Here is a 14,016-nt window from a genome sequence, read left to right as displayed (position 1 = left end):
TGCTGCTGACTTGAACTGTACACAGTTAAATATGTGGCAATGCCTTCTCCATAAAGAATGGCTTTCATCAGCAAATGTTTTGCCAAAATAAGCTGGTTGTTGTTTTTCAGCTTTGGATGTTTGAGAGAATTATTTATAAAGTTTACACGTGTTCATGTCTCAGATTAGATCAGCATAGCTTCAGAAACAAGAAATAATCTTTCTTTTTAAATTGTGGCAGTGGCAAAGCTTATTCGTTTTGCAAAAATTATTGCGGAGTAGACACCATCACTATTTATTTATTTTGTTTATTATTATTGTTTTATTTAAAAAGATTTCATTTGTGAAGTTATTTACAATCATGTGAAATGCTTTGGCATCATTGATGATGTTGTAGTTATGCAGATGATGATCTATTCTATTAATTAAAACACTACATGTTACACTTTCTTTTGCCAAGGTATTGTAGAACTTTCTATGGTATAGAATACTATTAGTCACAAAACCATATCTCTTTATTCATACATGTACAATTCGTTTTCTATTCACCTAATTTTTTGGACACGGATTGCTAAGAGAGTTGTGTCTATTGCATGTTGCAATCTATTAATCATTAAAATATTATATCACTACCACAATATTTCAAAGTCAGCAAAGTTTATTATTAGTTATAATTTTTTTCTGTTTTTGTTGGACTTTTTTTAATTATTACAAAACAATACATGCAAAGTGTTTAATTTCTAGTTGCCCTAAAAATAAAAAAACACCTAAAAAGTTTTCAAAGTTTTGCTAGATACCATGCAGGGATAACGTGTATGTCACAATTTCCATCTCCATAACATTTTCATCATCAATTTCCATATTATTTCCATTTCCACAACATTTCCATAATTCATTTCCATATTATTTCCATTTCTACACAATATCCATAATTAATTTCCATATTATTTCCATTTCCATAACATTACCATAATTCATTTCCATATTATTTTTATTTTCATACCATATCCATAATTAATTTCCATATTATTTCCATTTCCATAACATTCCCATAATTCATTTCCATATTATTTCAATTTCGATAACATTTCCCTATTTCATTTTTATATTATTTCTATTTTCACACCCTTTCCATTTTTCTAGAATAAAATTTCCATATCCATTTCCATAAAATTATGGAAATATTTATGTTTATGCAAATGGATACGAAAAATTAAACATTTCCATAATACGTTTAGTGATCCCTGCTGTATACACATACATATATAAACTATTTATAGGTTAAGATCATAGGCAGTTTAACATCCAGTTGTTCAAACGGAAGACCAAGAAAGCCAAATCTATAAGTTGTGTTGGCACAAATCGTCCATGCCTAAAAGAGTAATTAATTTCTGCATAAAGTTGATTAGAGCTTTCGTCACACTTTTATGTCTAGTTAACACCAAGATAAATCTCCAAGGAAACTTTGGACGCAGGGTTGTAACAAAATTTGTGTTGGCCTAAACAATGGATTCGTTTGGGTTTCAGGCGATCAAGTAATGTCAAGTTTCATACGATCGTTAAGAAAGAGTATCAATATGATTGGGTAGTTATAACTTTTGTTGTATCCTCATTGGATGGAGCTGTACCTATGCTATTGACCAAGTTTGACGAATTTTATACTACAAAACATTTGTTATTGGACTACTATTGGTTCTCTATGGAAATTAAGCTTTAAATTCATATAAAAACTTATTATAGCGCTTGTTGCGGCATGTCAGTGCAATGAGAGTCAGATAGAGAATGTCGAGAACTAATGCAAAAGTGGGGAAAAACAGTATGCTGCATCGTCTGTGGAAAAAGTTGCTCATTCAAATAGCCTCTTGGCTATGCTTTTAGGCTTACAAAAAATCTCAAGAAGAGTTTTTTCAAAAACTATTGTACAACTCGGTTTCAGTTTAATTTTATTTTGAGGTTCTTACTGATGTTTGTTACAGCACAGGATGAATAGCTATATGAAACCATCAATAAGTTTGTGGCAGCAAAATTGAACTATCTTGTTAGACAAGACGCTTACAACAAAGTTTTATCATTTTAATAAATCATTTTAGTTGCTGAAATATGACGAGACTTATTATCTGAATGTGTCCTGCCTAGTACCATCTATTATTATAGCACAGACCTCTCTTAATGCTGACACTCGATACTTATTATCTGAATGTGTCCTGCCTAGTACCATCTATTATTATAGCACAGATCTCTCTTAATGTTGACACTCAAAACCCCAAGACAGATGAAGGATTCTATGCTAACCTTACTGACAGGCAATAAAGCTGATCATATTTATGGCTATGTTATGCCATGAACTTGACATGAAAATGGCTATGACGATTAGTCATTGTTTCATTTTGTACCACTCATTGTTTCAGAAGTGAAACAATGAGTGGTACAAATATTGATAGGTGGTAGAGTTGTACTCTCTTTTGTTTTTCGTCTCATGGTCTAATTTGTTTTAAACGAGATTAACTGGAGTAAATAAAGTTAATCCCACGACCAAACATGAGCAGAGCGATTGTTTGAGAGATTTATGATAAATGCATGTGCTCACAACTCACGAAAATTATTCATCAACACTGTCGCAAACCCGTGTTCCGAAATCTCATCAACAAATGTAACCATTTTTCAATAGAGTAATTTAAGTATAATAAAAATACAAAACACATATAAACCTATTTAACTATGTTACCAGTTATTTATTATTTGTAGACAATATTTTAAACCTTACCAATCTGATTGGATTATACACAAATAGACAGATTAATTTTGCCTAAATTTGCAATAAAAAAACTTGACAAGCTTTTTAATCAAAATTAAGACCGGCCAACGATACGCCAATAAAGCCGTGCGACAAATAGTCGAACTATTAAGAAGGGCGCATTTCACGAGAAAAACGTGCTTATTTTACCAGTCTATAGCATTGTCTACTTGCCGAAGATTTCTACATGTAATATTTTTCCATCTTTAATATCTTGCAAAAATATTTATTATAAGAATAATTATTTGATTTTATAAAATTATTTTAAGATTCAATTATAAGAATAATCATTCGAATTTATTTATCCAAAGGTTTCTGTAACAAACGTAGACCGTTTGAGGCGTAGACCGATTTACAGGTACGAAATTGTGGTACACAGTTGATCAGCCTATGTGTTTTTCAATTACCGAAGGTTTCATTAAATTATTTAAAACGTTAACCAAAATTCTTTATATCTTACATACAAGCTAGGGCTGAACTACAACGCCCCTTTATGACGAAAACATTTTTTTATTTTGCTCCGGTTTGCAGAAACCGGAGCAAAATGAACGTGAACGTTCATACTTGCTTTTTGCTAGATCGCTATCAAAACCATTCTACATTCAACACAACCAACTTTCAGACTGTGTATATTACACAGCAGCTTGACATTTTACTTCTAATATTGCGTTTCAGAATTATAATAAACATATTTCCTTATTGCTGCTGTTAAATTACATACATTACAGGAGGTTAGGCCTACAGCTTTAATTAATATTCATTTTATTGTTGTAAAACATAGGTTTAAGATAGTAGTAGATTAGGTGTGATTTTTTTACAACATTTTGTTTTGCATAATTGACTTTTTGAAATTAATTTCAAAACAACTTGACAACTACCATGGACATACAACTTCCCAGAACACCACGCTGTGGCCGACGCAGTGGCCGTCCATGTGTCTCTCAATTATTACAGCTCAGTAGGAGGATAAATAGAAGATCCTCACAGCAACCATCAACATCAAATGCTAATGTTCAACAACACGCTACTCAAATTAATAACAACAATTCATCTGATTCAGAGAATTATTTAGTAGATGTTGTAGGCGATGTAAATGACATGGAATTGACAGCCCCTTTGTTTCCAGATGATGATCATGATTCTATGGACATCATTGACCATGGAAATATTGCAAAAAACAATATTGCTCCTCCAAATACTGCCCTCTTCATCACATTCCTCATTTTCAATCTTTAGATTGTCCTAATTTTCAAGAACTGCGTAACAACTTTCTAGGCCGACTTCACAACAACATATCACAGCTCAGATGTACTGGATGTAATGAGAAACATTTTATTACATACAATGCTCAAATACAACTATGTTATACGTGCCAACAAGTTCTCCTGTCAAATTCCTAGATTACTAGAATTTCCTTTTTGAAGTCGTGTTCCCTCGAATTTATTTTATATCATCTCGAACAATTCTCATTTACACTATACTCATTCAATTCCTGCTGACAACTTCTTTCTCAACAACCCGCGCTACCCTTTCTTTTTTCCATTATCACTTATTTCATTATCAGGTCGTGGGCTGTATGACGGGAATTTCTAGTATATATTTATGAAATACTGTCATACTATCAATTATTAGCATGCCTGTATATGGAGAGAAGTTTAAACACTAGCATTTGAATGATTCAGTGATAATGTGATAAACACCCTTAAACTACGGTATTTGGCAAGGTAGCTGAAAGCCCCGCATTGCATAGGTAATAAAAACAGCTTATAAACAGTGGCAGGTAAAGTAGTTGCTATTGACCAAATTGACTAATTAGCAAATGCCAAAATTAGCAAACTGGCTAATTTGGGTAACATAAGCTGGTAATTAAGCTTGATTATATTGCAAAATTTACCACTAGAAATTCCACTGTCATACAGCCCACGACCAAAGTGATAATGGAAAAAAGAAAGGGTACTGTTGGTTGTTGAAAAAGTAGTTCTCAGCAGGAATTGACAAAGTATAGTGTAAATGAGACTGGTTTGAAATATAAATGTTCCAGAAATAGCTTGAAAAGCTTGGTTTAATACAATAATAAATCACACCTAATCCCACAAACAATCACACCTAATCTACTATTATCTCAAACCTGTTTTACAACGATAAAAAAATATTAATTTAAGATGTAGGCCTAATCTACTGTAATGTATGTATTTTACCAACAACGATAAGGAAATATGTTTATTATAACTCAAAAATGCAAAATTAGAAGTAAATTGGCAAGCTACTGGGTACTATACACAGTTTGAAAGAAGGTTGCATTGAATGTAGAATGGTTTTGATAGCAATTTTTAACAGAAAGCAAGTATTAGCCAGCCAATATTAGTAAGCCAATATTAGAAGTAAAATGCACTGATATTATTAGAATAGTCAATATTATTAATATAGTAATAGTATAAAACCAATGCACAATTTAGTTTACATTTCAAAACGTCATAGCTAACAATATCAAAAAGTGATATTTATATAGATTTTTAGAAAATCTATTTAAAAAAGTGTTTGGTCATGACAAACAGCAATGATGAAAGTAAAAGATTATATGTTTATATCTCTCCCGCTGTAATAGGAGAACTGCAATATTAGAAGTAAAATGCACTGACATTATTAGAATAACCAATATTATTAATATAGTAATACAGTAATAATAGAAAACCAATGAACAATTTTGTTTACATTTAAAAACGTCATAGCTAACAATATCAAGAAGTATCAAAAAGAATATCCAAACTTAGTAATAGTAATACAGTAATAATAGAAAACCAATGCACAATTTTGCAGCAATCTTTAACAGAAAGCAAGAATGAGCGTTCACACGTCTGAAAGTTTTCTGCAAACTGGAGCAAAATAAAAAAAAGGTTCGCGTCATAAAGGGGTGTTGTAGTTTAGCCCTAACTTGTACATAAGTTGTAAAGAATTTTGGCTAACGCTTTAAATGATGAAGCCTTCTGTGATTAGACAAAAACATAAGCTGATAAACTGTGTACCACAATTTCGCACCTATAAACTGGTCAACGCCTCAAACGGTCTACGTTTATTGCAGAAACCTTCGAATAAATTCGATTACAAGTAAACAATGCCCATAGACTGGTGAAATGTGCACGTTATTTTTTCGCAAAATGCTCATGACTTCATCGTTATATTCTCTGTCGACCGCCGTTTCAATTTCCGGTCCTAACTTTTATTAAACCAAGCTTTTCAAGCGTTTGGTGGCAATTTTCGTTTAAATTAATCTGTCTATTTGTGTATGCAGATGGGTAAGTTTTAAGATAATACCGACCGGTTACAAAGACTTGGTAACATATTTAAATAGGTTAAAATGTCTTTTGTATCGTTATTATACTTTAACGATTTAACAAAACGATGCTTAAATTTGTTGATTAAATTTCTAGACAAGGGTTCGTCTCATTGTTGATGAATAATTTTCGTAAGTTGTGTGCACATGCATTTATCATTAAAACTCCCACACTTCGCTCCGCTCGTTTGGTCGTGGGATAATAAAAACAATAAAGTCAGTTCGCATGATGTTATGCATCACACAACATTTTTATGCATATTTTCATCAATGAAATAAATATGATTACAAATATTCTAATGTATAGCTGAGTAGCCGCCTGATTTAGTGCTTTAGCATACCTGCCTGCCGACTAGAAGAGCCAAGTTTAAATCCAATGCAAAGCCGATTTTTCATTACTAAAACTTTATCACCATTCCTTAGCACGCCAATGACACACCAACAGATAAGGAAAACGACTAACACAGATTTTTATATATAGATGAAAGCTTATAATGCAGGTAATATGTTTTTGCAAAATTCAAATCTCTTCCAATAGTTTTATTGGCCAAATAGCGTGTACATGAATATTTAAAGAAGCAACTACAGCCACTGACAACTTCTGGCATGAAAAAGTTTGTAGACTATTTAATTCTATTGGACAATTAAGAACATAGGAGGTACTGAAAACAATACTTAATAGTTGACTGATGTCTCACTTTACTGGTAACTAAATGTACCACCTAATAGTCAACTGATGTCTCACTCTACCAATCACTAGCTGTATCACCTAATAGTTGACTCATGTTCTTATTTTACCAGTCAAGGCTATACTTTGCTGAGATCTAGATACTAGTTATGTTCCATGAATGACAAAAATCAGATATCTGAAACACTCCAAATGGTGTGACACTGCGCTATAAGGTTTTACCTATTTTTAGGCTAATAGACTGATGCAAAAACTATTTGTTCAAGAAACTTTTAAGGTGATTGAAACTGAAGTTATCCCAAAGTCAGAGTGCTTTAAGCTTGTCTCATGAAGACAAAATGGATTTCGAGAGGTAAATATGATTCAAAAGGTCAGCTTTTTATGCGATTTTGTATATTTAAAAATAAACACTATCTTTTAGCCAATGTTCTTAGTTGAGCTAGCAAGCTTTGATGTGGTTATATAAAAAGTGTGTGTTATTAGACTTGGATATAGGAATTGATTGTATAGGTCTTATTAGTTGTCTAAACACGTAATTCATTGATTCGGAGATATTCTCAGTATTAGTTAATCATTCTTGATAAAATATTTCTTCATACTTTTGATTCTTACATAGATTTTAATATATGTTACATTCTCGAACTTTTGAACAGGTTAGACGCATTTCATTGATCAAACATAAAAACTCAATTGGAATGCTTTAATGCAATACAGGCTTTTAGAGGCAGTATATATACAATCATAGCTAGATACTGCCAGCTATCACTAGCATCTGGGTTAACATAACCGTGGTGTGTCATTACATTGCACTACTATTGAAAAAGGCTCTCAGGCTCACACATCTATTGCATGGAAACACACATTATTATTCTATAAAGTGTATCAAACTTCTTTTGAAGAACTCAAATTAACATGAAAAGAGTTAATGACATACGCCAACCAATCACAACACAAAACTATTAAAATGACATCATAAATCTTTCAGTTTCCAGTTACTCGCAGTTATTCCAGTTTAATCTAAAATATTAGAAAATATTTTAATGAACTCTACGACCTATAAAAGGGTGGTTACCTACCGCTCCCTGCACTCTTCACATAGAACCTTGGGCTTTCTATATGCTGCTACAGTGATAATAGTTTGTTGTTTTGTCAATCTTAGCCAGAACCTCTGTCAGCACTTTTATAAATGAACTGCTGTTGATTGTAATAATTAACAATACTGACAATATGGTGTAACGTATTATTAGTATTTTAGACAAAACTTTACACAGTTCATTAGGATTCATTTAATTAGAAACTATAGTAGAATAACTGGCATGTTACAACGCTGCTGTTTGCCTGTCTGTAACACAAAGTGCTGCTGTGCGCCTGTCTGTTGCGCATGCACCTTGTGAAAGCCCGTCAGTTACATAAAGTGCTGATGAAAGCCTGTCAGTTGTGTGAAGTCCTGGTGAAAGCCTGTCAGTTGTGTGAAGTACTGGTGAAAGCCTGTCAGTTGTGTGAAGTGCTGGTGAAAGCCTGTCAGTTACATAAAGTGCTGGTGAAAGCCTGTCAGTTGTGTGAAGTGCTGGTGAAAGAGTGTCAGTTGTGTGAAGCGCTTGTGTAAGACTGCCAGTTTCAAAAACTGCTTGTCGGAAGGCTTGCACAGTTTTAAAACTGCTGGTTAGTATTGCCAGCTTTGCGGTGCATTTTTAAAAACAACAAGACGCTGTCTGCTGCTGACACGTAGCTGCTGACTTGAACTGTACACAATTAAATATGTGGCAATATCTTCTCCATATATTGATAAAGAATAGATTTCATCAGCAAATTTGTTGCCAAAATAAGCTGATGGTTGTTTTTCAGCTTTGGATGTTTGAGAGACTTATTTATAAATTTTACACGTGTTCATGTCTCAGATTAGATCAGCATAGCATCAGAAACAAGAAATAATCTTTTTTTTAATTTGTGGCAGTGGCAAAGCTTATTCAATTTGCGAAAAATTATTGCGGAGCAGACAATATCATTATTTATTTATTTTATTTATTTTTATTATTGTTTTATTTAAAAAGATTTTATTTGTGAAGTGATTTACAATCATGTGAAATGCTTGGGCATCAGCAGAGGTCATTAATGATGTCGTTGTTACGCAAATGGCGATCTATTCTACTAATTAAAACACTACCTGTTACACTTTATTTTGCCGAGGTATCGTGAAACTTTCTTTGGTATAGAATACTATTAGTCACAAAACCAAACCTCTTTAGACATATAAATCGTTTTCTATTCACCTAATTTCTCAGATATGAATTGCTAAGAAGTTGTGTCTATTGCATGCTGCCTGCATGCCACATTCTATTAGTAATAAAAATACTATATCACTACTACTGTACTTCAAAGTCAGCAAAATTTACTATTAGTTATATTTTTGATCTGTTTTTATTAAACTTATTTAATTAATACAAAACCATATATGCAAAATCTTAAATTTTTAATGGCCCTAAAAATACAAAAACACCTATAAAGTTTTCAGTTTTGCTATATACACATATATAAACTATTAATAGGTTGAAATCATAAGCAGTGTAACATCCAGTTGCTCGAAGGGAAGACCAAGGGAGACAAATCTATAAATAGTTTGATCATAGATCATCTTTGCCTAAAGGAGTAATTACTGCATAAATTTGTTTACAGCTTTCGTCACACCTTTATGTTTTATTCACACCAAGATAAATCTCCCAGGAAACTATAGACGCAACCTTGTAATAAAATAATTATGTCTGGGCCTAAACAATGGATTTGCTTAGGCGGCTCAGAGTTGAATGTTCAGAGTGAATAATGGAGGTAGAAGTCTAACTCATCACCTAATATCACTTTTTCTCAATGCTCAGCTCTATTGTCCATTATGCTCGCTGTACTGCCGGAACTGGTCAGATGCGCGACTGCCTTTAGTTTGTATTGATAAATGGCTTCTTGATTTAAAACCATACTTTTTCAGAATTCATCTGATAGTTGAAAATGTAATTTTTATGTCAGAAGGGCCTCCAAGTTTCACAGTAAGCTCAGCGCTGCCCGAGAAGCGGTTAAGCTTCCATATGCACGCAAAGCTCTTAAAGCTCACCAAATGTCCTTGGTAGGTAGTTAGCAGTTTCTCAAATCTTCAACACTTTTTTGGCATCTGCAGTATCCTAGAACCTCTTGGTAGTACACCTAACAGTTAACCTTCATGCCCCCGTATGAGCTGCAATTTCCTTATAGCCTAAGCCATGCTGTTGTAAGTGAATAATCTCCCCTTTAAGTGTTTCTGGTGTTACATGAGTCATACTCATGGGGGAAGATCAAGTGAAGTTGAGGCTGAGTTCTGTCATTTTCATAGCCAGCAACATCTATGAACTTTCATCACTGTCTACACAACATCTTGCATGACGTCTAACTGGGGCTTCATATCGTTTCATAAGTTTGCCACAATCATATTACCAAAATCAAGAAGGTGTTGTGGGAAGGGCAACGGGCAACGGGCAAAAGGGAACAGGGCAAAGGTAAGGTTTGGCTTTGAGTTGGCATGGAAAGTGATAACTAAATGTGTAATTTGGAGTTGTAGTATCAGAGAGAACGTCTCATAAGGTTTGATTGTATACATAGATACAGTAGATACACATTGATCTGATGAGTAATTGATAATTCAATTTAAGCTTGCCATGTTTGGAGCCTGTTGAACAATGGGAATATTCAAGGGGTGTTGATAATTAATAGCATGAACATGGGTTTTGTGTGCTGCAATTTGGCTGTTGCTGGCTGTTTTACAGGCAGTACTAAAGTAGTCCTTGCAAATGATGCCACACCCGACCGTCAAGATTATACGGGAGCTACCCTAAGTCTGACTAAGCTGGACCGAAGACTGGCCCTGACGAATTTGGACCGAACACAGGCCCGTAGAATCAGACCGAATACTGGCCTCGTAGGATCAGACCGAATACTGGCCTCGTAGGATCAGACCGAATACTGGCCTCGTAGGATCAGACCGAATACTGGCCTCGTAGGATCAGACCGAATACTGGCCTCGTAGGATCAGACCGAACACTGGCCTCGTAGGATCAGACCGAATACTGGCCTCATAGGATCAGACCGAACGCTGGCCTCGTAGGATCAGACCGAATACTGGCCTCGTAGGATCAGACCGAATACTGGCCTCATAGGGTCAGACCGATTACTGGCCTCGTAACCTGGTTGCCGGTATACCCCAACACTGTAACTCACTGAACAAAACTCTTGGAAGTTAGAGTTACTCGGCTTCAGGCATGAAATTATCCAACTATCATTAAATGTCTAGTTCCTATTAGTTGGCAGAACACTTGTCTGGCTGAGGTGGTGCACTAGCGTGGATGCAGCTGTGGTTCGCTGTCTAATACCACGTGCCTACGCACAGCGTTACAGACTCGCCAAATCTGTCTGTCGTCCCTCGAAGCCTTGTGTGGCTGCAGCTATGAAACGCAGTCTTAAGCCACGGCTTATGAGGAGAAGACAAAACAAATAAAGCTAGTGCTCCCTACTAGATAGTCTGCTATGAATCAATTAACAACACTTTGAGAAAGCATCAAAGTTTATTCACAAATATCAGCACAAAGCACAACACGAGCAGAACGCCCTCACAACACGATTGCATGTCCTTATATACACACAAAAATGGCAAAAACTAAGATAATTGGTTAAAATAATATAGGTCAATTTCACTGACGGTAATTGGTTACACACATGGATAAGACAGCAAAACGATAAGATTCAATAAACATCCAGTCAAATCTTACCACAAAGGTTAGCGCAAAACAAACAAAACGAGTGTCTATTACCTCCGCTTTACAAGTCCTCTCTCTGATACGCCCGCTTATTACCCATAAATACCGTAAGCTAGTGCTAACACACATCAGTCGCAATCATGGTGCTCTACTGCATAGAATGTTCCTTTAAAGCTAATAGCCTTCGTGATCTGAAGAAACACGAGCGCTTACATCATCGGCGTGTGAGCTGCCCCACATGCAGCGCCGAATTTACATCGCTAGACCAACTGAAGACTCATAAGCTACAGGAGCACTCGAGGACTGTAGCCTGTCAGACCGAGCAACCCTGCAGCCGGGGCCGATCTCCTCCGCGACGTCGCCCTCCTCACCAGAGACCTGAAACTCGGCACCCTCGAAGACAGTCTCCTCCACGCTCCGCAAGACGCCCTCGAACGCACTCGCCTCCTCACAGGCGACCCCAATGGCGACCTGCAAAGCGCTCGAAGCCTGAGCCAAAGCCGGCAGTACCCTCTGTGGCTGTTCGGCAACTAGCTCCTCTTGAGATCTTCGACTCGGACTATAGCCTATAGTTCCGAGCCGACTTTCCCCCAAAGGGCCCTTTTCAGGGCCACCACCTTGTTCAAGAGTGTTGTTCATCTGACTACGAGCGTTTACTTCACCACCCCCGACAAGAACTGAATTCTGTCCCAGAATAGCTACTTCTTTGTCAACCGGAAACATCTCCTGAGCCTTACACAGGTCCAAGTGGAACTCATCTAGGTATCTGGGTCGACGAGACTTCCTCTTTCCTCGGGGTGACTTCCACACCTGCTGTCTCTGAACGGCACTTGCGACCTGGTGGCCTATGTCATGGCTTTCTTGGGTGTCTTCATTTGTATCTGATTGAGCTGGAGTTTCCTCCATTTGCGATTGTTCCCCTCCCTGCCATAGCCGGATACGTCCTTTGTGTTGAACGGATAGCTTGCCATTTCAGCTCATCTCGTAACTCTGATATGGAAGCACTGCCGTAATGTGGTATGGACCAATGTATTTGGGCTGAAGTTTTTGGCCCCTCCCAGTAGGTTTATAGAAGGATTTCAACCACACCTTATCCCCAACCATATATTTTGATGGTTCTTCACTATCTGAGACTCGAGGCATTAGCTGTTCCCTTCGAAGTTTTTCTCCAGCTATTTGTAAACGCTCCTGGAGTTGCTGGGCATAATCTTCTTGCAGCACGGATTCCTCCCGTCCTTCATGGAGTAGATCAGGTGGTAGTCGCGTTTCTCTTCCGAGCATCAAATAATTCGGTGTTTCTTCTGTCATCCGGTGGGGCGTGGCACGCAGGGTTCTCATAATTTGTGGCAAAAGCTCATCCCATTCTCGATGCTCTGAATCACGCAATAGGGCACGCAGGGAATTCCCTACCGTTCGGTTTAATCTTTCTACCACCGAGTTCCCTTGTGGGTGATAAGGTGCCGTCTTGGTCTTCTTACAGTTCCAGAGCTTGCAGCATTCCGCTAGCAGCTGGGACTGAAATTGCGCCCCCTGGTCGCTGTGTAATGTTTCAGGAATGCCGAAATATGAGAACACCCGTTCATCCAGTATTTTAGCCACGGTGGAAGCTTTGCCATCTGTAATCGGAATGGCATCATACCATCTGGTAAAATGGTCTGCCAGCACTAATATTTGCGTATTTCCCGCTTCTGTCTCAGGGAGCGGTCCGCACAAATCTACAGCAACCACTTGCCAAGGCCGGCCTGCCGTTAGATGATTCTTGGGGTGGAAGTGGCGATGGCGAGCTACCTTGGCTTGTTGACACGCTGTACATGACGCCACGAATCTTCGGATGTCTCCAGTCATACCAGGCCAATACCATTGTCGACGAATAGCTAGTAGGGTTTTGTTGACTCCCAGGTGTGCCTGGTTATGATTTTCAGTCATGATTGGCAACCGCCGTTCCTGAGGGCACACAGTTTGGTAACTTCTATGGCGCCCATCTGGCAATTGGATCCGGAGAGCCCCGTTTGGGCCTATCTCCAAGAATTCTTTTCTTGACCACAATTTGAGAGTTTCTGCCGATGCATGTTTTTCATCAATAGCACCTGCTGATTTTACGACCTGTAGGACTGGTCCAATGTGTGGGTCAGCCAATTGTTCGGAGGTTATTTTTGACTCTTGAATCTCTGGGTTGTCTAAGGCACTCAACTTAATCTCCCCTGTCAACCTAGCACATTGCTTGCAGTCCTGACACTCTTGGCGACTCAATCCATCAGCATTGTTGTGCTTGCGACCGGAACGATGAGCCAAGGAAAAGTCGAATTCTGACAGTGTTTCCATCCAACATGCAAGTTGACCAGTTGGAACAGAGGTTCGTAAAAGCCAGAGAAGTGAGGCATGGTCCGTCCGTATCTCAAACTTCCTGCCGTATAGTTGTGGCCGGAAATGGTTTACTGCCTTGACTATGGCC

The sequence above is a fragment of the Watersipora subatra genome, chromosome 1, assembly GCF_963576615.1.
Source record: "Watersipora subatra chromosome 1, tzWatSuba1.1, whole genome shotgun sequence".
NCBI lineage: Eukaryota > Metazoa > Bryozoa > Gymnolaemata > Cheilostomatida > Watersiporidae > Watersipora > Watersipora subatra.
The sequence above is the reverse complement of the archived record's forward strand: the minus strand, read 5'-3'. Positions refer to the sequence as shown.